The sequence below is a fragment of the Chaetodon auriga genome, chromosome 8 (assembly GCF_051107435.1).
Source record: "Chaetodon auriga isolate fChaAug3 chromosome 8, fChaAug3.hap1, whole genome shotgun sequence".
In the NCBI taxonomy this organism is placed as follows: domain Eukaryota; kingdom Metazoa; phylum Chordata; class Actinopteri; order Chaetodontiformes; family Chaetodontidae; genus Chaetodon; species Chaetodon auriga.
The window spans coordinates 5,679,916-5,707,330 of record NC_135081.1 but is presented as its reverse complement, the minus strand read 5'-3'; the positions used below and the strand labels follow the sequence as shown (position 1 = coordinate 5,707,330).

The 27,415-nt window shown below is 41.4% G+C and overlaps 1 protein-coding gene across 2 annotated transcripts in view; it reads right to left on the bottom strand.

The window, feature by feature from the left end:
• The window catches only part of ncalda (neurocalcin delta a), a 64,751-nt gene that overhangs the window by 22,755 nt on the left and 14,581 nt on the right, over window positions 1–27,415 (bottom strand). The window contains exon 3 of one of the 2 annotated variants that reach the window (XM_076736813.1): window positions 25,935–25,991. The gene's annotated coding sequence lies outside the window, so the exon portion shown is untranslated. Of the gene's footprint in view, window positions 1–12,442; window positions 12,757–25,934; window positions 25,992–27,415 lie in introns of those variants that run through there. The other variant, XM_076736814.1, reaches the window with a different exon arrangement.

Sequence of the window (27,415 nt, the reverse complement as noted above, 5' to 3'; positions counted from 1 at the left end):
TTGTGTCTGCCCAACATCCTACTGGGCTTGAAGCGACAAACCTCTGTTCTCTCTTTTCCTGTCCCAGCAGGAAAACCCTAAGACAATTCATGTAATTTAATAATAATTCATCCTCCAAACCACACTGTTTGATTAACTACATAAGGATGATAAAGCACCAAAGTACCCGTTTATACTTTTTTCTGTTAAGTGCGCAGAATTCCAAAAGCATTTTACACAATAAGGGATTTTACCCAGTAAAATTTTAAGCTAAGAGCAGTCTTCAACGTGCCTTGGTTCCAAAGAACTTCCAAAAGGAGAAACCTCTCCCCTCAAACTTCCTGACAATGCTCTGACTCTGGGAGGCGAGGTGGGAAAATAGAGAGAAGCACTGGCAGGCAGCCAGGCAGTAGCTGGATATTGGGTAACCCAAGAGTCGGGCAGATGAGTTTGTACTACTTGGACTAAAGCCAACTTTTCTAGGATCTGACCCCTTGATTCTTCCTTTTTCTCTTATAAAAAAAGCTGCCTAAACTTGTGCAAGCTCATTCCCATTGAATCAACACCAAACCTGAGACAGCACACAAGCGGCGTTTGTTCTGTCAGGCTGATTGAGGTTGCTAGCTGGTTAGCCTGAAGCTGCCCACAGTCGATATTTTCAGCCCTTATACGTTTAAATGGCCTCCTTAGCCTTCATTAGGTTGCTATGGTAACAGACCTGATAGGAGGAGGAGGAGGCAACCACACATTGTGTCTATTGATTCAGGATAAAAGGAGTGAACCAGTGAGACGCAAAAGATGACACCTTTCCTCAAATCACTTTCATAATCAACTTAAAGGTTATACAATTTCATGTACGTAGCCACAGCGCAGAGATCTGTGAGCACTGTTCCTGTAAAACTTTGCCTTATTGTATCCATGCTGGTTGTTAAATAAGGATTATATAACATCTTTAACGTTTATTATGACTCACAAGCATGAGATATAGAAATGTGTAAAGGTTCCAGATAACAGTGGATTAAGCAACTCCTCAGCTGAGTCACATTTGACAGCTATTTTGGTCGATGGTTATGAGAATCAGCTCTGGTTGCATGCCCGCGTGGAATGTCTCTTCTTCTTCTTCACTTGCTCTTTGTCCGGCAGAAAAGGACCCCTGCCTTGTATTCTGAGGTTGTGTCTAATTTGTCTGGCTCCCTGTCTGTGGTGCCCCGGTGCGAGCACTCTGTCTGCCTGAGACTGGATCACCGGACCTTGTTAATTGGTTGGATGACTCCTGAGTCCCAACAGGGGGAAAGAGAATAGATGTCTTTCTGTCTGTTACTGCAGTTTGTCTGTTACTGTGGTTCTCTGATTTAGTCTGCTCGCAAAGTTAGTATAAAGGATGTGGTGTCCGACTACATGACATGATAAATGATCAGACAGATGATGGTAAACACAGCGAGAGTTGATTTTGTCAGCTGAAATGCAGCCAGATCTAACGTGTTTATGCCGGGATCAGACTACATGAATCTAGACTGATTTTGAGATGATTTTGTCGTGGCTGACCAATAACCAGCGTCATGGCCCATCGTGACGACAGTCAGGCGTCTATACTCTGTAGTGTGACATGCTAAACAGCTGTTGTTGTGCAGCATCTTGGACGCTCAACAACACCACTCAACAATCAGACATGTAGTATGAGTAATAGTTGCCAAGTTCTGACTGGGTAAGTGATGATCAGGTGAAGGGCTTGGCTAAGGTTGGGTATCTAAACGCAGTCCCAGATTAGAATTGAATCCAAAATGGCAAAAATCAGATACTGATGAAAAAATTTGAATTTTGGTTGTGCTTATCAGTTCCTAAATGTGTGTTAACCCTTTAGGACATGGCTATCTGCCGGGACCTGTCTATGACATGCATCAACTCAACAGCATGTTGGTGATTGGCTGTAGGGTGGGAGCTCACGAGGAGCGGGGTGCAAGGAAGGTAAGCAAGTGACAGCGACTGAGAAATGTAGCAACACGAAATTTTAATTCAAACTGAGTTTGAATTATAACACTTCACAAACTAGAGTGTGCTGGGACTGCAGAGCTGTGAAAAACTGTTTGATTTATTGGAGTCAATTTGTGGGACATAAATGTTCTGTAATTCCTATTGGGCATAAACAGAATCACAGTGAAGCCGCAAAAACAATGGAGGAAATAATTATTAATCCTTGATATTAAAATACACAATCAACAACTTGAAAAAACACAAACATTAAGGGTTTAACTAAATCAAACTAGGGTTTTCAGTTTACAAACACAGGGCGTTACCTACAGGCACAGGTAGAGGAAGTGCAAAGCAAAATGGAACATAATATAAAAGCATCTAAACATTTGACCTCTTTCATTTTTACCATATTGAGATGGAATCAATAAAACTCAAACGATGGCTGACCCTGGGCTTAGAGAACAGCAAATTACACTTGATGTGCTCAGTTGCATCATTTTAATTGTTTAATATTGACTGCCATCTGGGCAGGGGACAAACCTGAAATAAATATCAACCTCACGCTCCAGCCAGAACGAGGAAAACAGTGAAAGCAACTCCAAACATTTCTATCACTTTAAATGTTTAATACACCAACGGATGCCTGTTTTGGTTATTTTGTTTTGGCCTTGCTCGTTCAAAGTTAATTTTCCATAAAACTGATGACTGGTGTTAAAAAAATATTTGCCTCCCACTCGATCACACCTGCTGGATACAAATTTCCATTCGCATTGTGAAGGTGGGATGGCTGTAAAATGTGCCAAAGCTTAACTCTAACTGCTAAAAGATGTTTGCAGAGCAACTTTAAGACCAGCTGGAGAATGTATGGTTGTCGCAGAGTGAGGGCAAGGCCTATCGTGTCTCACAGTGTATGCGTTATGAGCGAGAGAGAGCAGAGGGAGAGAGCGTGAAAAGAGAGACGAGGGAAGAGAAAATGTGGTTTGGGCAGAGCCTGAGCCTGGAGATGGTTCTGAGTGAACAATGCCCCTGGGGATGCAACAAAGCTTGCCCTGCTTCCTGTGGTCAAAGAAGAAATATAGAAACAGGATATAACATCACGGAAAATAACAAAACAGAACGGAAGTTACATCACAGAGGAGGTCAAGAGTCAGGATGAATCCAGGGAACTGGGATGTGTCGAAGATTAATGCGTTAAGATCACGGAATATTTAGACTGGTAGGCAGTTTGAGTCAGACCCTGTCACGTAAGAAAAGTAAGAATCTGCAACTCCAAGTGGACAAACGGCTCCACGCTGAATGATAATGCAGCCCTGTGCATGCTGGATGTGAAAATACGACAGCGTTGGCTAAAATGGAGATGTCACTGTTGTCTTTAAAGCTTGTTGTGCTGCTGCCATGTGGCCAAAACTGACTTTAAAATCAGCCACTGACAAAATCCACAGAACTGCACGAGTAGAAATAAACTTTCACACTGATGTATGCGCCGCCTTTTAATTGACTGTTTCTGTTGTATTAAAGCATATCGGAGTATTGCAAACATGGTATTCCCATATGATTACTAAAATGGGACTAAACTGACACTTAAGAATCGGTTTCTGAATTACCTTTGCAATTTACTGTATAACGCATACACACATGCAACACATCCACTGCACACTTGCAGGCACAGAGTCATGAGTTCAGGGACAGAACAGGCTAAGACAGCGCTGGACTCTCATGCCAATGCTGTTATCAAATTTCCTCCTCCCATATAAAGTCAGAGTTAATACACAGTGTAGAATGACTAAAGAGCCAAAAGGAAGTCTCAGTTCCAGTGAAGATAACTAATCATAGTCTGACAGCATCTTATAAACAGCAGTGGAAAATCCTACCAGCGTTTGTCATATCTGGGTGAAGGATATTCAAAACTAATGTGGGCTTACAGTATCTCTGTGTGTCGTGAACAGCTGCCACAAGATACAAGCTGCCACATAACAAGGACGAAGTCTGCTTCAGCATCTCCTCTCCGCGATAGCATCTTCACTTCTGACAGCTCACAATAAATGCGCAGCGTCAGAAAGCAATTTACCAGCAGATATTGCGTTCAAGTGATTTTCAAGTGACAATTCAGTGATAGCGCGCTCCTCCTTTCGCCTCACGTACTGCAGTCAGGAATGCATCCTGTCTGCCACAGATCCTTACGAACACTGAAGAATTCCAAGTAGTTGTGTGTCTGAGCTCCATCACCTCCTAGCTGTGTCATTTGCAACACTCCCCTTGGGAAATAATTCATATGCTACATTCTGAATAATTCAATATCTTCCGCATTGGCTGAGAGCTGCGTCTGTGCTCCGTGTGACAGGTAGAAAAACGGCTCGGTTCAAAATAATTTCAACAGTAATTTGATTTGTTTTTTATGAAATCAAAGCTTCTTATGAAATAAATTTCATCATTCATCCCTTTGTCTTCTCTTTACTGATGCAAAAATATTTTATCTAAATGCAATGTGTGCTAGTTTTATTTAACTATTAATTTTCTTGTACTAATTGCCAGAGATCTCATACTGAATTAAGATAGGAGGAGTGGATTTTTGAATTATTGATGCCTTATGATGAGCGTACAGTGACCCAGCACCAAATGTTCCTTCATGGTCGACATCCCAGTCTGGACAGTGACCATGGACTGGGCCTCGGCAAGCATGAAACACATCCAGCCCCAGTGAGTACATACACTATATTTAGCCCTGAAGATCCGGTTTTGCAAAGCCAAAAACATGCAGGCTAATTCTGCAAAAACGTGAACACAACGCGATGTCATTGAGCAACGCAATGCGTAGAGCTTATTATCTTGATGGCAACTTTCCAAAGTCCAAAAATCCTTCCTCACAGCATCATGAATCCCTGTGCAGCGTCTTAATAAGCCCCCAAACTCTTGAATGCATCAGTCAAACTGGACTTAATGCATCCTATTTCAGCTTCGCACTGGTACCTGTGAGCACACGCCACACCAACGCAGCTGTTTTTGCTCTGAATTGTAGCTAAGCAGCCTTTAATAAATGACATTAAATTTGAACAGACCGGTACAACAGTTGTTTCCCTGAATATTATCAATCTGAATGTTTTCAACAAACAGATTTAAAATACAAATTTAAAATCAAATTGAGTAAAACGTGCTCTAAAGTCCCGACACTGAAATCAGATGTTGTTGCCTCCCTGCTTCCTCTCAAACATTTAGATAAGTGTGTTAATCTTCTCGTTCTCAAACACGACAAGTGCTGCAATGTCTTTAAACCAGATGTGTAGTGATAACATCCTGTCTCTCTCACTAACTAACAGCAGACACACAGAACAAATGAAAGTTGCATCACATGGTTGATTTTCTGTTTTGTTGGTAGGAGTGAACGTCCAGCCTCTTTATCCATCTAATTTTAAATGTCCAACAGCATTATCAAGCAAGTGATTGCAGTTTTCAAGTCTCTGATGGAATAAATTAACTTACAGAGCCAATAAACAACCAACATGACTGAAGTCTCCACACAGAGCGCAACAATCCCTCCAATTAAAGATCAAATCTAAAGCACACTCTAGAAGGACATCCTGTGAGGGTTAACACATGCTGTGATGAAACTGATCATGTAAAGACAGAAAACCCGAAAGTAATGGCTGCAGGGGAGTTCCACTGTTGCAGTGTAAAGTACCACCAACAAGTACACTCCAGAAAGCTCACAGCAAAAGAACGTCTTTGTCTCGTGTCCAGCGTGACATGACAGTGTGTGTGAATTCCTCTCTATGGCTATAAATAGAACATCTGTTTCCCATAGTTCCCCTAAACCAGGGGCTCTCAAACACATCGCTCAAAGGTCCGCATGTGACTTTTAGTCGAGGTCAGAGGTCCACAGCGATCGATGATGAAAACATAATGCTGAATCAATGAATTAGCGTCACATCTCCTGTGATTGGGCCAGCGTGAAGCCGAGGCAGACGAGGCTCAGACACTTAGTCCATGTTTCTGTCTGACTCAGACAGATTCTTACTACTGCATTTACTCTATTTGGAGAAACTGTGTCCTGGACACACCGAGACACATTCTGTATCTGTGATTACGTTAATGTGTGAACTCTGCAGCAACAACACACGGCGCTCTGCAGCAGTTAACATCGCCATGACAACAACGTCAACCGTAGGGAAATAAGTCCCAATAAAACCACCTTCATCTGAGGACAGGCTCCCTGTGAGTGATCTACAGATTACGGATCAACAGCACATTTATTTTCAAAAGGTCACATTTATTTCACAAGGTGTAGCGGTGCTCCTCAACTGGATTTGTCCAAGGGCCAGATTGTTCTGTGGGGGGGCTTTAAAGAACAAAAACAAAAACATTCATTTAGGCCTAATTAGTCTATCATTGTTTAATAATGTGACTTTCTTACAAAATTAATCTTATTTTTATTCTATTTTTTTATACCAATGTGAACAGACTCTTAAAAACTATGGAAAATCCACATTGACAGCTAGATACTGAATGAGAGAAGACCTCAGTGCTCAATACAAAACCCACAGTTCAACTACCAATGAATGAGCGCTGATCTCAACTATAAGCTCCTCTTCTGGGGATTCATACATACATTTATTTTCATCGGCCAACTGTTGTATTGAGCCCCACAAGAGGAGTTTTTGTTGATGTCAGGACTCACTCATTGCTAATTGAACTGTGGGTTTTGTACTGAGTGCTGACTGCCTCCTTGGTGGAGCTCTTTTCTAGTTATGTATCTAGTTCACTTTAGATTTTCTATGTTTTTTATTCTCTTCACACTGATAAATACTCATAGACTCATAAGCTAATAAGGCATAATTACATAAAAAAACTAATCATTAATCCATTATTTGTTAGTGATGTTAAATATGCAGAGTAGCTGGAGATCATTCACATCGATCCTGCACCAAGATAAATGCTGTTTTAACGTGACTTACTTTTCTATCGTCGTCATGCTGATGTTAACTGCTGCAGAGTCCCCACATTAACTTTACACCAGAGACTTTGCGACCAGCTCACAAATCACACATACAGAAAGTGTCTCCTTGTGTCCAGGACACAGTTTCTCCAACTAGTGTGAATGCAGTAGTAGGAATCTGTCAGAAATAAATATGGACTGTCTGAGCCATGTCTGCCTTGGTTTCACGCAGGCCCAATCAAAGGAAATATGATGTTACTTCACTGATTCAATATTATACTCTTATAATATTACATATTATTAAATCTGGAAAAAGTCGTCAGGTGGAGGCAGCGGAATATGTTGAAATAAATACAATATTTTCTGGAGTCCCTGCCAGTCAAGGACAGCAGCAGGGGCGTCCATCTATTAGCTGATTACACTATGTCCTCCATCAGAAGTTCACAGCTGGTTTTTAACTGTCATAGTTAAATTGATAAATGTGACAAGTTGGAGAACCCCTCGCTGAAGAATGAACTATGTGATCCTATGTGGGATCCTTTCGCTGGGGGCAATCTCTCAGGGGATTCTGCACCCCACTGGTGTTGGATTTCAGTTGAGTGACCTATGACCCCTTTCTAAAGAAGCCCGTTGGAGAATGAAAAGCGCACGGCTGACCAGCTGTCCCTCGAAATCACCACCAACATGTGTCTCTCTGCAACCTCTCATTCAGCTCGTACCTCACAGAGACGAAGGCTTTCACGGAGGATAGAGAGGGAACTTCATTTATGCGGTGCTGCTCTGGGATATTTAATTTACTGATACTCCTGTTATCTCATGTCCAGTTACCTCTGCCTAAACAAATGATACACTCATCTCTAGGTCACATACAGTCCAACATAAAAGGCCAAAACACCATTTTCATAACTCTTTTCTATAAACTGTCTGCATGAACCCGACTGTAACAAAGTCCTCTTCCAATACTTAAGCCAGACACAAACACTGCTGCAGTTTGTCAGTCCAGTGCACTTGTTAAATGTTTCCATAAGTAAGGCAAATTTTCACATGTATTTCTTCCTTTTCTAACAATCACTGAGGAGTCTGAGGCCACAGCCATATTAATGCTGGAGGCCACTCAATTACTCATACAAACATGGTTAGAATGAAATTGTGAAGTTCGTATGTCCAAATATAAAAGGAGTTGAAGTAACTACATATTGTGGGGGTGGAGCGACTGGTCACCTTGAACTGATCTGTGATTCATCCCATGTTTCTACTGCTGGTCGTGTTTACTGACAGTGAGGATGACAGGGTGCAGGTAACAAATCTGCATTTGATACAGTGTGTTAGAGCTATGACAGGCGGGGAGTGACTAGAAACTCTAACCACCACAACATAACAGAAGTACAAGCGTGCTTTAAGTGTCAGTTCTTTTTGCTCTGACCTTTATGGTGAACGCAGACAAAGCAGTGAAACATGTCACAGCCACCTCAGCGCAGCAACTACAGTGACCAACGTTTCCACACCTCGGTCAAATGTGCGTGTCGACATGTCCTCCTTCAGTGAAGCTGGGAACTTGAACTGCACAAACACAATTTGAGATTTGAGTGCAACACACTCTAATTTCTAAGTGTCATTGTCATTGCTGAAAATACATTAATGCAAACCTGCACAGGAGTTATCAAAGCACTGTGTCAAGTACCGTTTGCCTACCTGAGACATCCAATTTCCCCAGTAACGTCTGTGTTGCTCATTTGAGGCCAGGGGCTCCGAAATGAATGGTGCTCTCATTGAGTGAGTGTTGATGTGAGAGGAGCCACATTTTTTCCACTTCATAATCACATGCTAGACAAAATTGCATTTTAATTTTTACCACTAGTAGTGCCGAACCATGTTTTCATAGACAGGTACCTTTACGGTCTCTATCCCCTGTTCTGCAATACACATTTCTGCCAACTGCAGAGTGGATGGAGAAAAACTGAACCACTTAAACCAAGTTTACAATAAGAGCCAACTGCTGAGACCATCATACACACACATCAAGCGGTCTTTCTTACACTCTGTAATCGCTTACCACTATCAAACACTTAGCAGTGTAGATGGGATGTCAGTAGTTTGTTGCTTTCTAGAGGAAAAGCTCTTAACAATTTTCACAGGTACTGTATTGAATTGATGGGCTGTTGGACATTTTAAACAAACAGAGCCTCTCTCTTTCTCTGAATAATAACCCTCAAATGCATCAAAGACTCGCTCTACAGTCTACTGCTTTTCAAAACGCTCCCATTCCAAGCTTGCACTCATTTTTTACAGCTGATAAAAGAGTGAGAGGAATCCAGAAAGTCCCAAAGTGTCTGTCTCTGCTCTTATCTCTGAGCGTCGTTCTCACTTAATCTCTTTACTTTCTGCGTCTCTTGGTTTCTGTCTCCATCTCTGGCTCTGGTCATAAATCAAGCGTTACATAAACTGCCTTCAAGTTAGTTTCCACCAGTGTTACATGAGACTCCCCTAAGTATAAAACAGGATGTTATAGAAGCCTGGTTCATACAGTTCAGCTAAGTTTGTGTATAGCAGAATTAAACTCTTTTCTCCAGGTTTTTTTAAACGGATGTGGGCATGAATACATCAGATACAGACGCAACTGTCTCCATGAATGTGTGGGCTCTGTTGCAGGCGAACAGAGAGGGAGTCATGTTTCAAGGATGCAGTTAACCATCATTTTCATCACGAAATGTATTTTTAAAACAACCCTCCTCATTGAACAGTGACAAGAGTGAAGAATGCATTTGCTTTTGGGGCAAAATAATGGTGGGTTTGCAAAATTTAAACAGATTTTCTTTATCTAGAGAAATTGGCCTTTTGCTATCTCGAGATAACAGCATGGTAAAAATAAACACATGCACGGTCGTTCTTGGCTTCCGTACCTTCACTTTATGGAGCCTCATTTTTTATGCAGCAAGATGCAAGCAATTTCCAACACGGTTAACTAAGGCTACAACAAACGGAGCATGCTTCACAGGAACAGCCTTACAGTGGCTGTCAGTGTAAAGCTTTTACTCTTTGCATTACGTTGGCCTTAACAAAAACTACAGCTTCAAAATCTGTTACTTCAGGAGTAATGTTTGCTGCGTAATGTTAATGATCTCCAACCTGTGTAATATTCTTTTAATACAGAAAAATGTACACAGTATCCGAAAAGCAGTTATGCCATCTATAGAGAGAGAAAAGCTTGAAAAAAGCCCATCATGACCCCGAACGCATTATGTGTAAATGAAAGGCAGAGATCAAAATGAGCGAATGTCACGGAAACCATTTCACTGCACTCAGTCATCCCATTACCTCTGTTCTTACATGAGTGAGTTTGAGCGTTAGCGTGAAATGAAAGAGTCAGTTTGAAGTATCAAATGAAAGTTTACGCAACAGGTTCCAGTGATTTGTTCAATACTTAGATCCAACACTGCTGCGTGTGTGAGTTTGCAGCTCCACCTCAGGATTTTCACTCAGGTTTGCTTTTTAACTTCTTCCACAGATAAAGATGGCTTCACCCACAGCTTTCCCATTCCATATGAAAACTACCCTCACATGTCACTTCTTGACATTTTCACATTAGACAAATATGCCTCCATGTCAATATAGCACCAGACAAAAGCTAAGACACCACACGTGATCATCTATAACTGCCACCTCCTTCACTCCATGAATTCAGTCGCCAAAGCTGTTTCAATACTGAGCTTTCACCATGCAAGATTACAATATTATGAAACATTTGTTCTCATTTCAGTTGTATTATATTTGGCCACCTCCTGCACACGCACATGCACACACACACATGCGTCAAAAGAATTATCCACTGCTGCAGGATGTCAGATAAAGCTACTGGCTGTAAGCGAGAGGTGTGTGTGTGCCAGTGGCTCTTTCTTCAGGCTAAATGCTGCCACTATACCCATCTTATAACACACACATAATAGGCAGACACACAACAATTAGATAGTTTGCTTGTGCACAAACATATTATTATCATGTTAGACTGACATGAAGGCAGAGATCACATTACTTTTCTGCCTCTTGACTCAAAATGGCCTCTTGTGGTCTTCATGCAGATCATTTCACAACAGGAAGACACTTCTGAATGATGCACCCTCAGGCTTAAAGGACTTTAGGAACTGCTTTACACGGACAACATTGACCGAAGGAAGACTAATTTATGCTTTAAACTGTAGCTTGCACAACCTATTAAATGTCAAGATTCATATTACTGTCAGCCTGCTTCTGAGTCCACTCGATTTTTGTCTGACCTACGGCAGTTCACTGATAAAAAACTACTTGTATTCAAATGGGACATGTAAGGTATTATGTCACAACAACCTTTCTCCAAAAAGCCAACTGTAAATCCAATCTAATCAGTGCAGCACACACTAGGCCTAATTTGTGTCTTAATCTTCTGCAAGCTGCTGAGCATTTAATTGGATGGAGTCAGTAGATATCTGCGACTAGGATACTTCAGCGACAAAGACCTGTTACATGCTCTTGGCTCATCTCCACATCATTAAGTAGGAAGGGGGAAAAACTGCTGGGGAGGGAAGGAGAAGATGAGATAAAGTGTCACAGCAGATGAGTTCTAGACAAGCAGAGAGAGAAAAGGAGAGAATGAGAAAGTGTGGAGTATTGTTGAGCGATCCAAACCACTTGTTATGCACATTTCTTTCCCTTTCTTTGCACCCTCTTTGGGCTAAATGAGGGCTGCCATGCTTTTTGTTTGAGGCAGGCAGGCAGGGAGGTGTCTGTGTGTGTGTGTGTGTGTGTGTGTGTGTGTGTGTGTGTGTGTGTGTGTGTGTGTGTGTGTGTGTGTGCAGGGCCACGGGGAGGGGGGGTTCTCAAGCTAGACACTTGTCAAGACAATTCCTGAAAAAACTGAAAATCCTTTGAAAAAAATCCCCAATATTACTGCTGACCTTCACATTAAGAGAGCTACAGTTTTGCAGCACATACTTCTGAGCCTTTCCCATCCCCACTGAGGGGGGAAGGTGGCAACTAACCCCCCCCCCCCCCCCCCCATTTGCCTCTGACTCTCTGGCAGACAGAGCCAGCAGCTCCAGCCCACACTGCTGCCTCTAACATTAGCAACGCTCTGGGAGGAAAAGCCATGTGGAGCTGCCCATCACTTCCAGCAACACAGGCAACACATAAGACGCTCAGCCCCCATAATGATTACACTCTCCTTCTCTTCTATCATGCACTCATTTCCTGCAGGGGTGAAACAGATGCGACTGTGTTTGCTGATAGTAAGCAAGGAGTCTTCAAGATCACAGTCTGATCAGGGATCTCCTTCAGCATCACACTGCATGTGTGCACTTCTTTGACTTGAGCTGAACGATTAAAGGGTGACGAAAGGAGTTTACAACATATACAGAGACTCATTCATCCTCAGTCAGGGATTTCATCTAAAAGACAACTTCCCTAGTATGTGTATGCAAGTACAAGAGCTCTCCTTTATCCAGCTACAACTTGCTGCACACCCCTCTGGAAGCAACCACTAGCTGCTAGAGCACACAATACACACACAAAGAGAAAACACAGGAAGCTTACCTCACTTTGTAGCAATGTACAAGCTGTTCAGCAGTCCATCACCCAGCACTTTCTCTCTAGACTAAGTTTGTGGAAGCAGCAGCAGCAGCAGCAGCAGCAGCAGAAGCAACAGGCGAAGATAAAGAAGAGCACCAGAAAGAATCAAAGATTAGAGCAAGACGGAGGGGGAGAGAACAGCAGAGGGGGAAGGAGAAGACGGACTGAGTGACTGAGACAAAGCTAACGGTGACTGACAGACTCCCAGAGTCTCCTAGTCTGAGCAGGGGGTTTGTTAAAAGCCCACAAACTAATTCGTTCCTCTGCCTGCCTCTCCGGTTTGACGTCAGTGTGGTCACGTGACCTCGCTCTGGTGTGGAGGGGAAATGAAAGGGGAGGGGAGTCAGTGAGAGAGACAGAGGGAGAGTAAGAGAGAGAGAGAGACGGAGAAGCCTGCGTTGCCGTGGTAACAGGCACACTGCACTGCAATGATTTCAATAGGCCATCTGACACAGACACACGCACACACAGATCCTCACATACAGAGAAGGTAGCTAAAGACAAGCTCAGCGCTGCACAGACGGACTCCCCCGGGAAAGGTGAAGGAGGTAAAGGGAGAAATGGAATTAGAAACTGATGCAAAGTGGTTCAAGTTTTCTAAGTTTTCTTTTTTTTCCTCCAGTTCTCAGAAGCAAATACAAGCAAAAACAGAAAGTGCACCACACAAACTGCACTTCTGAACTTGTGCTTCAACTCCTTGAACCACAATAAGCAGCATGTTCTGCTCTTTACTGTGACCTTCTCGACGGTGATGATGTACAAAAAGGGGTGATTTTTAAGGACTCCCCCAGTTCATTTTTTACCAATTAGATAAAAGCTTTTTAGTAACAAAAGTCCATTTATTTGCCATGATTTTGCTCTGAAAGTAGAAGAGCTTATGTGCATCACAACCAAATTACAACACCACTTTAGTTATTAGAAACAGACCTCCCCTCTATGTTATCACTCCGAGATGAATCCTCAAAACTCCAGTGATTAGTTCAACACATGACTAATAAAATCACTATTTCTGTACAAAGGAGTAGGGAGAAGAAATGAATAAGAAAACAAAGAACTTTCATTACTTCAGGGACGTGGGGAATACAGCAGCTCCAGTTTCAATTGTGTTTTTAATTCATTTATATAACAATGCTGTGAGACAAGCTGAAGAAGCAAACACACCTACAAAAAAATCAGATCTCAAGTAGAACACTATGATTAAGAGCCAACCAAGAACAATAGCAAGAAAATCAACTACAGTGACAATCAACAGAGGATATGGGTATGATTACTGCACAACTTCATGTATCATGAGCAGAGAAATGGCTCCATAGATTATTGTTGTCACTGTCAGAGTTAATGAGGCACATTAGCCTGGACTCTTTCAGGTAACAGCGTCTGGCAGAAAGATGTCAGAAACGTCTGTCGTCACACAATAAATGACTTCTACTCAAGTGGACTTGAGGCTGCAAGACTCTGCTGTGAGTAAATTATTCACAATTCAAATAATAGTTTGACATTTTGAGAAATACACTTATTTGCTTTCTTGCCAAGATAAGATTGACAGCATTCTCACAGTTGTATGCTAAATCTGATGCTACGGCAGCAGCATCTTAGCTTAGTATGAAGACTGGAAGATAGTCTGGCTCTGTCCAAAGGAACAAAATCCACCTACCAGGACCTCTTAAGCTCTAAGCTAAGCTAATGGGGTGCTGACAGTAGCTTATTTCCCAAAATGCTGAACTGTTCCTTTAGCAATGATGGTTAAGTTCTATTATAGATATTCCAATCTGAATATAACTATTATGCCAGTCACTGTGCATAAAATAAAATTTAAAAAAAATATATATATATAAAAGCTGATTATATGATTATGATCTAGAACATTTGGGTAAACAGTGTCATTCATTTCTCTTTCTGTAACTAAGACATTTGTACACCTGGAAAAAACCTACAGCATGTTTACGTACATCAGAAGTGTTTTTCATACAGCTAGAAAACTGTATCCAATTAACAAACTGCATGAATGATTGTGACAGTAAATATTGTGATACTGCTCAGAGTTCTGTTTAACTGTGCACCTTAAACTTGTAAAATATGTCTTTGGCATTTTTTATTCATTTATTGGATTTTAAAAAAAGATGTTTTGAATTGGAGCATCTTGTCGCATGTGTTCATTGACAAACAGTAACTCTTTGTACTGAGATTTCTAACATTTTCACATTCTCATCAGTTGAAGAGTCACCATACCTCTACTTCCAAGATGTGCTGTGCATTGTGTCAAGTTAATGTGGGGCAGGGCCTGAGTATCAGACAAAGACTGAGGGTGTGCAGTGTGGGAAGAAAAACTATTTCAGGGCCAACCAACTCCTTTTCCCATCCTCCACTCACCCAAGCTGTGAGTATGAACAGCTTTTGGCTGATTACATTCATCTGAATAGCATCTGCTGGCCTGTTGAATGGAGCGCAGTGGGGCCCAGATTAGGGTGGGGTAGTGTGGAGGGTGGGGTGAGGTCAGCCAAGTGAAAACCACCCCCACTGGACTGCTGTGAGTAAGGGTATGTATGCCTGAGTGAGAGGCACATGGACAGAGACACATGATGAAATACCACACTGGACTGAGAGAATGGACAGAGAGTAGGGAAAGTAATTTAATAAAGCCTGCAGCTAGGACAAATATGACTGTAAAGGTCCTGCTGAGGAGTAGAAACAAGAGACAAGAGGTGAAGCCACGAGGGTAGAAAACAGCAAAGCACTGAGAGATCAGATGATATAAGAAACTGAAATGAGAGTCTGACCGTCAGGTGGGTAAATTGGTTCAGGGATAAATTATTTAGACTAAAGCCTGAGTCTTGGGATTAGTGGGCTGACTGGCGATGCCTCAAGGTGAATACAGTCTTTCATAAGCTTGGGTGAAACAACGTCCACCCTGTGTTTTAGATGGGCTGCCTTTGAAAGCGGAATGAGACACTGGTCATCATGGTGGAAGAAGGGGAGCGATTAAGGGGAAGTATTTGTCGGTGCAGAAGATAAATAAATAGCTGAAGAGAAGTCAAATAATTGCATTTACAGGTAACACTTCTTCACAGCACTGTATGTTTCACATTTTCAGGCCCCTTCATACCAATGCAGACCAATCACAGTGGAAAAAAGTGCACATGACTGTCTGATTTTCAATTTAAAAAACAACAAAGATTAGATACAGAAGACCACCTTATCTGACATTTTCAAAGGGCCTTCCACTGCTTTTAGACTGAGCAGCACTTCTGTAGAAGCATGCGTGTGCGTGCGTGCGTGCGTGTGTGCGTGTGTGTTAGGATGTAGGGTGGGTAACCGGCACTAGAGGGAATTCCTTCCTGCTGAAGACTCAGGAAGCAACAGCATGGGCGGAAGAGAAAACAACTTCTCTTTCCAAGGCAAACCCTTTAGAAGTTGTTCCTTTGGAAAAGGAAACACTCCCCACACTGTGTCACTGTTAGAAACTCTAAATAGCTCCATTATTGTCTACAGCAAGTTTCTTAAATCAGATGAGGGTATGAAACAACAGACTCACACAGATTCCTGAAATTGCAAATTAACCCACACCAAGCAATACTGAGCGATGAAGGAAAAGTGAGTGAGAGGAGCTCCAGTTGTTATTGGGCAGTGAGACCTAAAAGCGAGAGGTTGGACCTGTGTCAGCGAACTGTCGTGTTAATCTCAGCAGCTGAGCTGGAGGTATTAGGTAACAACAGATTATCCATTGGATAATAAGTTGTCAGGGAGGGAAGGCACAAAACTCTTAACACGGTTTAAGTGTATTATCCAACAAATCAATGATAGCATGGAAGGCATACGAACACCCACACAGATTGGCTCCCCTCTAATCTCAGCTAATTATAGATGGCATTAGTGTTTCATTATTCATCTCAATCAATTTTAAGCAATATTTTGGGAATACCGCTGCTGGGTGGAGTTATAAAAGGTTTAATATATAAAGATGGATTTTTGTGCCCCACATAACAGCATAAATAAAGCTTTGCTTTGAAGATACGATACCTGCACCATCCTGTGCAGGGAGCAATTGTGACTGGAGACTTAGGCATGATCTCAGTGGTTTTAGCTTGAGATAAGCATTTTTTTTTTGGCTGCACACTCTCCAACTCAGTGGCTTAAGCCTCTGATATACTAATTTTTAACTATCCTGTGTTCTTTTAGAGAGTTAGATGCCATTAAGTCCATGGACAGCTGGGGCAGTGTATCAGGATGTGAAATAAGGTCAATTAAGCTGAGAATACGTTTTAAAATATGCATTTTCTCGGCTTGAATGTCCTCTGTCTGGGTAAATGGGGATGGTTGCAATAAGCATCCACACATGGAACTAATGTAAAAACGCATTTGCATGAGTTGAAAATGTCTGAACTTGAGCGAAAAAGTTTTTGCATGTGCGAAAGCATCATGAATCTGCTTCACAAACGTACAGAGACGAGGAAAAAGCAGAGAAACTGAAGGGAAATAACAGAACTGAAGTTTCTGGTGAGTCTGACTTTTGAGGTCAGGGTGAAGTCACACTCTGTGTTTCTGTTGCTAGATAGCTAATAGCTAACATCTGTACCGTTGGTGCATTCGGGTGATGCAGCAGTCACATCACATGTGTGCAGTGAAAATGTGCTATGTTGTCTGTCTGAAATCACCTACAAGCTAATGTTCCGACCGCTAACTTAACAGGCGTGCACTGTAGATGTGTAGATGTTAGCGATATCTGCATTAGCTTAGTAATCCAAACGGGGGCGAGTAGACACTAGCTTTCCATTTACATGTGGCTGTTGTCAAATTACACCTGTCAAAACATGTTGAAGGGATTCAGCATCAGTCCAGTCAGTCACATTTGCATGACTCCACAGGTACATCTTCATGTGTAGGATTTATTGTTAGAGGCTTCAGTGGTTTTATTTTCTGTGCTTTATTCTCTCTAACAGTTAGATGTTAGAGCCGGAGCCCAAACAACTGATGAGCAGAGCACTGTACCTGACTGTTGCCAAGACAACTCAGCAGCTCACAGACTGTGGTAGCCCCCCTGTAAACAAAGAGGATGAATGAGAGACTATATGTGAATGTAATTGTTGTGTGACTGAAGGTATAGAGGAATACGATCATTGTTTTATACTGGTACTGATAAAGGTAAGAGAACGAGATAGAATGAGCACAGCCAATACCCTCATTAAGAAGGGGTCATTTTAACAGCCTGCATTCATAACAGCATGTTTTATGTTTACTGTGATTCTATTAGCCTGTCTATTAGTCTATTAGTCAAGGTCATCTAATAGGCTTTGAAAACGTAGCTAAGCAGGCCGTCGTCTCCTGCAGGCATTGAGATGTAGCCCAAGCTGGTGAGGTTTATTCATTTTCATTATTCATTTTAATTTTCCTTTGCCAATACATCACAAATATAGAACTCGGCAGAAGAGTGAATGATGAATGAAAAATGTTTTGCTGCCTTTTCATCTTTACTTGTCAATGTTAGCTAGCTATACACTGGAGCATAAATCATTTAATTAACTATGCTGCTACAAAGCACACTTCAGTGATGACTGGATCTTCAAGATAACGAATGAATGTATGAATGAATTTCAACCGGATAATGTGAACTGACAACTTTCTCTTTGCTCTCTTAAAGAAAGAACTGTTGGAACGTTGTTCCGGTGCACTCTGGCAGCACTACACCTACAGCGGCACATACACATCAAATGACAGTTTCCAGTATTCTACTGTTGTTGTGGAGTAATACATATGTACACATATGATTTTAAACACACTACATAATATGGATTTGCCATTAAACTGAGTGAAACCCCCATTGTAAAGCAGGCCATTGCAATTGCTCACAGTGCAGACAGCTAGGAGAGCCAGCCACTTCAATGTCTGTTCAGAAAGCTACTTTGTAAAAACTCATTAAAAGCTCACATTATCTTAACAACCTTTCTTCATCTCAAAGTTACTGGTGAAATTTTGGTGTGAAAGTCAACAAGTGCAGACGCAGGTGTCTGAAGCATTGCTGCTCCACCCTCAGGAGGAACTGTTGGGAACATTGAGCATTTCTGTCAACACAGGGCAAAGACAGCACATGGTGCCTACAATGACGGTGAAACTGTGGTGTTGCACAATTGCAAGTGTTGCCTTTCTATGTAACTGCCAATTACAACACATACAGGAATCAGCAGAAACCTGGCTGGCAGACAGGGAAGTGATTCATCTCCCACACACCATATGGTTATGAATATAACAATGCACTGTCCTGAGAGGAGAGGGAGGGGAAAAGGACATCCACGTCTACCCCCCACCACCAAACATGTAAGTGTGCAGCCATGCATAAACTCACATACTGTAGGAAACGTTGTCTGAAGAAGCTGCACTGTTCAACACAGTCCACTAAAAGACTACTTGTAATGGTACACACTCCTTCATACTACAACAGCTGTAGTCAGACAGGCTATACAAACAGCAGCTGTTTTCATAGATTTACATTTATATCAGTATAGAAGGTTAGCTCACGGCTCACTGAAATGAGCAGACAATAATGTTTCAAACAAATCTCCTTCAGTACATGAGGTGGGCGAGCCAATTCACCTCACCAAACAAGCTAATTCAACGTACCCTACGGCTTGCCAAAACGAATGACGACATCTTATGTGGTTGTGTAATAAAAGGTTATGATGATGTAAATCAATACAAACAAAAATTATAAATGAATGAAGACAAGCAGTTATCAATTAAGTAGGCAAATAATTTACAGTAGGAAGAAACATCATAGACTCTTCACATGTTTATGAGATAATTTGTAATTAAACTACAGCTCTGAATTGCTACTTTTTTGTTTCTATTCATTCTGAAATAGCACGTTTATGTTGTAAAAACTTGTACAACTTGCTTTGTCAATGTTGAACTTAATTACAGTGATGGCAACAAATAAAGAAATATTTTCAGTTTAGAGAGACCTGATGTAGATACACTGGCCATTATCCTTCTCCATCGCTTCACTGCATACTTGTTTTCCATCACCCACGTTTGACCTTCCTGCCTAGACGATCTGTTACATTGAAGATTTTTAATGCTGAAAGTGATGACTGCAACATTTTGCATGAAAGATTTTTTGGCTTGTCAAGTGTTCTGACAGATGATGCCAGTGAAATATGATTGTTTAATGGCAGAGATTTTGCAGGTACTCACCAAGAGTACCACGACAGGCTGCTGCTTTGAAAGCTATCCTGTATCTAATCTCCACATATTACTAAAGCAGCTACTGTTAGTGTTATATGCTTGGATGGGGATTATCAGAAAAATATACTTTTAGCATCAAAAAGGATAAATATAAAATGACCTTCACAACAGTAGGATTAAAGCTGCAAACAGACCAAACGTGATCAGAGCAGCATCACAAGGCAACCATCCACAGAGTCTACAGCCATGTGTTGACTCTGTGAGGCTAAACTTAGTGTAGGAGCCATGAATGGATGAGTGTAAATAGATCATTTTGTTACGGTTTATGTATTTGCTATTGTGGTTATTTGTGATTGTTTATTTGATAATTATTGTGATAGGTCACATGGATGTGGGCGGTGACATGTTGATATAGGTTAATATAGGCACCTGCTCACCTGTGTGGTGAGAGACAGAGAGGGAGAGGGTGAGCGGTAGTTGGGAGTTGGGCGGTATACAAATTTTGATACTGTCACACCTTACCCACATTTTCCCGGGGTATACGGTATTATCGTGACTAATTAAAAATCACTTTGCAGGGCAGCATGACATGCGCACAGTTCAGACGGTCATTGGTTACGCTAGGAAGCACCAATCCTAACTTGTAGCATACCAGAATGAAGGGGAGAAACTCAGCTAAAAGCCTCTACCAGGCATGTCTTACCTTTGCTGTTTTGTGGTCAAAAGTTATATTCCAGCTTGAAAAAACACTGCTAATGTCTCCTCCTATGACTCTGTGTTAGTTGGAGATCGACTGCGATGGTCGTGGTTGTTTACATAAAGAGGAGGGGGTTTCTAGAGTGGGAGGAGCGCTCTCCGTGCGATAACCTATCTCTGGGGTGAATTTGGGTGCTGCCCCTCGATTCTCTTGTCTCTGACTGGTCAATTGAGGTGTTAATCATCAAAATACACCAATGGGTCGCTGAGCTATTGACCTGTAACTGTGCTGTTAGTTTCACCGCTCTGTCTCATTTACAGATGAATGGGCAGAGCGCTCACAGAGGACTCTGCTGAGCAGGCCGAGGTGTTATTTTACTGTTTTATTTGCATTTCGTCCTTTTATGAAGATAGCAAGCAGAAAAAACGCTGAAAAAGTATTTTCAACATACGAGTTTCTCCATATGCTTGGATGAGATAATGGTACTCTGCCCAGATGCGCCCAAATGAGCACCTGGACATACCTGTGTTAAAACATCTGTAAAACTGCTCAGGTTCATTTTTTTAAGCATGTACTTTTGCACAGTCACCTTTTTCTCGTGTGAAAATTCAACCAGATACATTGAACGGAGTGGACTTCATTTTTGTTATGACGATGCTACATTATGTTAAGCCCCTATAGACCTATATGCGCAGCATTTTTTTTTAATGACAGTAATGAAACTGATAACGTTGCTATTTTTAGATACCGCAGGATACCTTATTACTGGATTACCACCCAACCCTAGTGAGCGGGGTTGCTTTAATTTTGTTGCCCGCTGTTTCGAACGCTGTTTCATTGAACGCTGTTTTGATCACTGTGATCACAATGATTATGAGTTTGTGCACAGTACAATGAGGTAATTATTGTTTCTTGTTAATAAAAGGTTAAAAGTATTTTTCCGTATCTCAGTGATTTTTTTACGTTAAGCGCGTCAGACAAAGGAAGGCCCCGGCCTCAGTCTCTCAGCGACTCCGTCTGTGTCGAAGTCCCTACACTTAGGCACAGCAGTGCTTTGAGCCACATGCTAAATCAGCACGCTAACATGTTCACAATGACAGAGCTAATAATCTGATGTCTGCCTTTTCACCCTTCGTTCTGAACCACCCAAGGACTGGCCCAGGAAAGAAAGCCCAAGCGTTCCCTCTGCTGCAGAGGACAAACAGTTACCAGCCTCAGAAAAGGCCACTTAACGGCATCTCAGATTAGAGTGCACGTAAATACTTTACAGAGACGACCTGTGTCAGTCAGGCCTTCATGGCTGAATTGAGGTAAAGAAACACAAGGACTGGACATTAGACCAGAAGATGAACTGATGGTATCTGCATGTGTTGTTCCCACCATTAAGCATGAAGGAGGAGGTGCGATGGTGTGGGGATGCTTTGCTGGTGACACTATTTGAGATTTATTTAAAACTCAAGGCACACTTCCCCACCAAGGCTACCACAATATTCTATCAAGACATGCCATCTGGTTTGTACTTCGTGGGATCATCACTTGTTTTTCAACAGGACATTCTATGTAAGGTCTATTTCACCAAGAAGGAGAGTGATGGAGTTCTACATCAGATGACCTGGCCTCCACCCAACCTGAACCCAGTTGAGAAGGTTTGGGATGAGTTGGACCACAGAGTGAATTGAAAGCAGCCAACAAGTGCTCAGCAAATATGTGAAGTCCTTCAAGACTGCTGGAGAAGCTTTCCAGGTGACGACCTCATGAAGCCCGTTGAGAGAAAGCCAACAGTGTGCAAAGCTGTCATCAATGCACAAGGTGGCTACGTTCAAGAATGGCAAATTTAAAACATATTCTTTCTTTTGCGGTGTGTCCAAAATTTTTACAGGAAGCTGAAAAAGGATTTGCAAATGATTGCATTCTGTTTTTATTTACATTTGACATGGTGTCCCAACTTCTCTGGAATCAGCGCTGTTTGATGCAACCTTTGATATGTCCATTTTTCCCCATAATCCAAAGTGGTGATAAGAATAATATATTTGTTTTTTTCTATCATTTATTTACAGAGATGATTATTTAATCCTGTTTATAGCTGGGGTGGTGGGCTGTGAAGACACAGGAAATTGGGAGGGAAAAGGTTTGTTATACAATCTACAAAGTGTCTCAAGAGTTACTCAACAACATCACAACCCACTCCATCCTTGGTGATTCAGGAGCTATAAACAGAAGCCAGAAGAAAAGATGGATGACCAGCCTGTCTCATCCATTGTTCTTTATGGCAGACGGTAGGCCCAATGCAGAGAGAGGATTAACCAGAGCCCACTGTCTCAGTCTCTCTCTTATCAGGGAGTCAGGAGCAAGAAAAACATCACCACCTCCCCTATGAGTCATGCTCTTGCCTCCAGCTCACTATCACTGATACACACATGCATAAAGACTCCACACACACAATGAATACATACATACAGACCCAGCATACATATGCACTCACACACACACTCCCACACATGCATCAATAATATTAACGCAGGAATAGAGCTGATGTCTCTGCATACTGATGACCATCAACTGGTATGGATGGGATGGCCAGATGCAGCTTGTCTATCAATTGTCAGACACAACTATATTCATGGAGTAAGCTCACAGCAGCAGCCATAGCACTTATTTTTATTGGCAAAGTACATCCAGTGAGTCACACTGTTTTTCCAAATTTTTAACACAAAGAATGTAATATTAAGTAGCTGTAAACTTGTTTGGACGGTGCAGCTGCATGAATGTCCTGATAATCACATCATAGGCTGTAGAGTTTAAACGATTACTTGCTTAATTGATTAGTTGAATGACAGAAAAATAATCGGCAACTATTTTTGATGATATACGATCATTTGTAGACATTTTTCAATGTCAATAGACATAGACTGTACAAACTTTACAATAGTCCCATTAAAGCCTAAAACAACTGCAGCCACTTTAACTGCTGTGAACCTCTGCCAAAAGGAAAAGGATGGAATCCGACCAAACATTACCTTTGTTAAGTCTAGCCTGACCTAAGGGAGATGTCTACACAATAACAAGGCAGTAAGAGAGGGGCCATGTGTCTTATACGCGTCCAAATAATCTTATAAAGTGAATCAAGAGATAATTAAGTATAAACAACATTGTTCTACCACACTGCTGCAGTTGATTAATGAACATCAGACAAAACAAAACAAAACAAACACTAGAAACTGAGGAAACTGAGAAACCCATATTTAGCTCTCATACTCTTTCTCAGTTGCTCTCTATCACACACACACACACACACACACACACAAGCAGTACTGACCAATAAATTGTATTTTCATCCTCATGATGAGATGAACATCCATGATAAACACATCGCAAAAGGCTGCCTGTAATGCGATGGATACGAAATATCATTTTATGAGCCAACAGGTCTGAAATGAACACCCGTCAAGCGGGTGGATAAATGTTTGTACCTAAATGGTCATGTTATCAAAAACTATGTCATCGTTAACGAACATGCTGCTTCTGCCCTCTGCTCTACTGTCTGTATCTGACATTGGCATTTGACACACACACACACACACACACACACACGGACAGGGACAGGGACAGGGACAGGGACCTCATGGTGCATTCATGTGCATCTCGTAAAACTCTGAAATCTACGTCACTTTGTATGGCATGTGTGCCTTGCAAATTTAGTAATCTGTATTCAAATGGCCATGGAAGTGGTTTAAAATGGGAAAGTTTCTAATTTATTTTTATTTTCCTTTATTGAAATACATAAGCCTCCAAGTGTCAATACTTTCTTGTTCTTTCACTACAGCATTTTTAATAATTAGATGCTAAAGTCGCCCCACTCATTTCTACATAGGTAGATTTTAGGAATTCCTAAGGAGATCCTATCGAACTGTTACCAGTAAACTCAACCACATTCTTGTACCTCTGTGATCATTTTCAAGCTGTGTCCCCAAAGCATTTTTTAATAATAAAGTAGTAATATATACAATACCTAATATGCATACATTTTAGTTGGTAAAAAATATGGTTGGTTAGTAGATATATTCATCTGTGAGTCCTCTTGGCAGGTGAATCAAAAGGACTGACCCTAGCCAGTTGTTTGCAGCCTTCAGATTAATTGGTGTTAATTTGGTAGCAGTTGCGAGGTTAGCTAACACAGTATTCATGTGCAATTTGTTCTATAAAAGCAAGTTTGAAATAATTTATTTATTCAGTGGGCATGGGCTATTCAGTGTTTTGGTCTACGTTAAAAGTGTAGCAGAAAGACATAGGACATAAGACATGTACAGCTAACATGTACACCTCAATATTTGTTTATTTATCTCAAGTCATATCATAATCGCAATATTGAACTAAAACAGACACACACACACACACACACACACAGACACACACACACACACACACACACACACACACACATATTAAAGCAGAGTATGTTAAACTCATTCTAATACACTTTGCAGAGGTTAAAACTTCCTCTGTGGCTAATTTTACAGCAGCTCTTGGTTCAGTTAAAGTGCCAATGCCATTTATTTGAGTTTCAGTAGTTAGAAAATTGCACTAATGCCAAATTGTGGATTAACAGAGAGTTTGTTGGCTTTAGCTTTACATTTAGCATGAGAGTGGCACTGATGTCATCTAACTTTATGCAAGAAATCAAGTAAGTTATTTTTCACAATTTCAGACCATTCCTTTAAAGTTATAGCTAAGCTCGATCAAATCCTGTGAATTTACAAATCTAGACTTGAATACACTTCACAACTGAAACCTGAAAGTTTCGCATGCCTTTTTCTCTTCATAACGATTGCTATCACCTGCACTGACATTAGGCTAATAGCAACCTAAGAAAGTAAACAACTAATTATTACCCTAATAATAACCCCTCATTGTTTCAGAATTAAACCGAGTGAAGCTTCCCTGTTTCCACAAAGCTCTAAGTGGATGTCATCCTAAAGAAGTTCAGAGACAGCAAGTGACCTGAAGTGAATGTGTGAGTCAGACTTGCAGACGGCCCTTGTTTTATACAGTGGGCCTCTTAACTGGACAAGCTGCAGCTGTCCCGTAGTCTGAGAGCCCTGCAGACCTGTGTGTGTGTGTGTGTGTGTGTGTGTGTGTGTGTGTGTGTTTATGGTTGACAACTTAGACTGAGCATGTGTGCATGAAAGAGCAAAGGATGTTCAGGCCATTTATCTCTTTTAATGTTAGTTACACACATAGACACACACACCCACTCACACCCACACACATTTGCCCCTGATTTATGAGCGAGTGTGTATGTGTGATGGCCTGTGTTTGGAGGGATCTGGGGGCCTGGGAACTGTGTGGAAATCACACTGGGCTTCCTCTGGCTCATCTCAGAGTCATGGGAAACAACACTGACCAAAAACAACAGGGATCGTGCACGCTGCAGCATGACCACCCAACGGTATGATGTTTAGACTGGACATCATACAGCAACTTCTTCCACAGATAAAAGGAGAGAGGATGATCTCACAGTTCTTAACAGTTTCAAGGGAAAGGCAGGCCGATGAAAACACAGATTTCAATATTTTTTGTACAAACCCTTCGTGTCGTCTTCTGGGCTCACAGGGTAATTTCAGACCTCAGACAGAGTCGAATCTGTAAAAAGAAGATATTTCATTAAGTTAAACAAGACTAAGAGTCTACAGCTACGCTAACAGCTTTGTGAGGCTGTACTTTGGCACAGCAGTACTTTGAGCTAAATGCTAACGTCAGAATACAAAGGTCCGGGTAACTACAGAAAATAACTAGTTTGTATGAAGTGTTGTGTGACCTAGTTGAAAGCAAAACTGTCTATAGCTGGGGGGGGAGATACAATTTTCTCCTTTCATTTAGAACCTTTGTGCAAATTTTCAATAAAATATGTAACAAAATCTAAAATATGAATGTGTAAAATATAAAAAGGTAAGAGGAAAACACTTTCAACTATAGCTGAAACAAAATAACCCAATGTCTGAGTCTGGGTTTGTTTTGAGCACTCGACTAACTGTTGCAGCTCCAATAGGATTGTCATTAAGTTCAGGTGTTTGGTCTCTAAGTATTGGACCAATTCAAATTTTGAACTGAATGATGGTGCTAGATGAAAACTGAGGGGATCCCTCCTCTATGTGTCAGGCCACATGAGGTTGTACCTACTCGTTTTTTAAATGAAAGAAGAAACATTCGTACTCCAACAAGCTTTATCGGCCGACCAGCTGACTAACAAGCCGACTGACACTCCAGGAAGTGGAGTTAAACGCGGTCCTTGAGTCCTCTGTTTCGATCAGAGAGGGAGAGAAAGTAGACTTTATGTGATAAGCAGATGTATTGATGAGTTAGAAAATTGAAACTAGATGGTCAATGGTGATTAAGAATAGAAACTATTAATCAGCTGGAAAAAAACTTGTGTTTTTCTGGTCAGAGGACATTAAAAATAATGGAAGCCTGTTTTTCTAAAGCCACCAGGAACAAAAGCAAAGCTGTAGCTAATGACACGACTGTAACATGATATCAGCAGTGAATGGAGCCTGACTAATTGACAATGGTTCATCTATTCAAGAATGGAGGATTTCAGTTCCGTATTGTGCTTTTTACCACAGAGCTGAGTCATTAAATAATAAGTATTCTTCCATTCTTGGTATTCCTTTTAGATACCAAGCTACGAGACCTACTTTTTGCAAGTATGAAGTGTTTTTCTCAGCTACGGCAACACAAGCTGATGCCGTTAAAGCTCTTTTCCCTGCTGAGTGCTTGTAAAAGGGAAAAGTATGAGGAAAGCGACCTTCCGTGTTGCAGCGCCTGAGGAGCAGAACAAGCTCCTGAGGTTCCTGTCCTCTCACTTCCCCAAGCTCTCTCAAATAACACAAAGCACAGCTTGATAACCGCAAACTGCAGACTGACTGAAAATTCTGCATTAGAGGGAGTCTGTGTGTGCGCAAGTACATCATACAGCATTTAGCTTACTTGTGAAAGAGAGGGGAATGATCCAATCTAATGCAGCAAGAACGCAAAAAAGGACATTTCAGAAAATGTTGAGCTGTCCC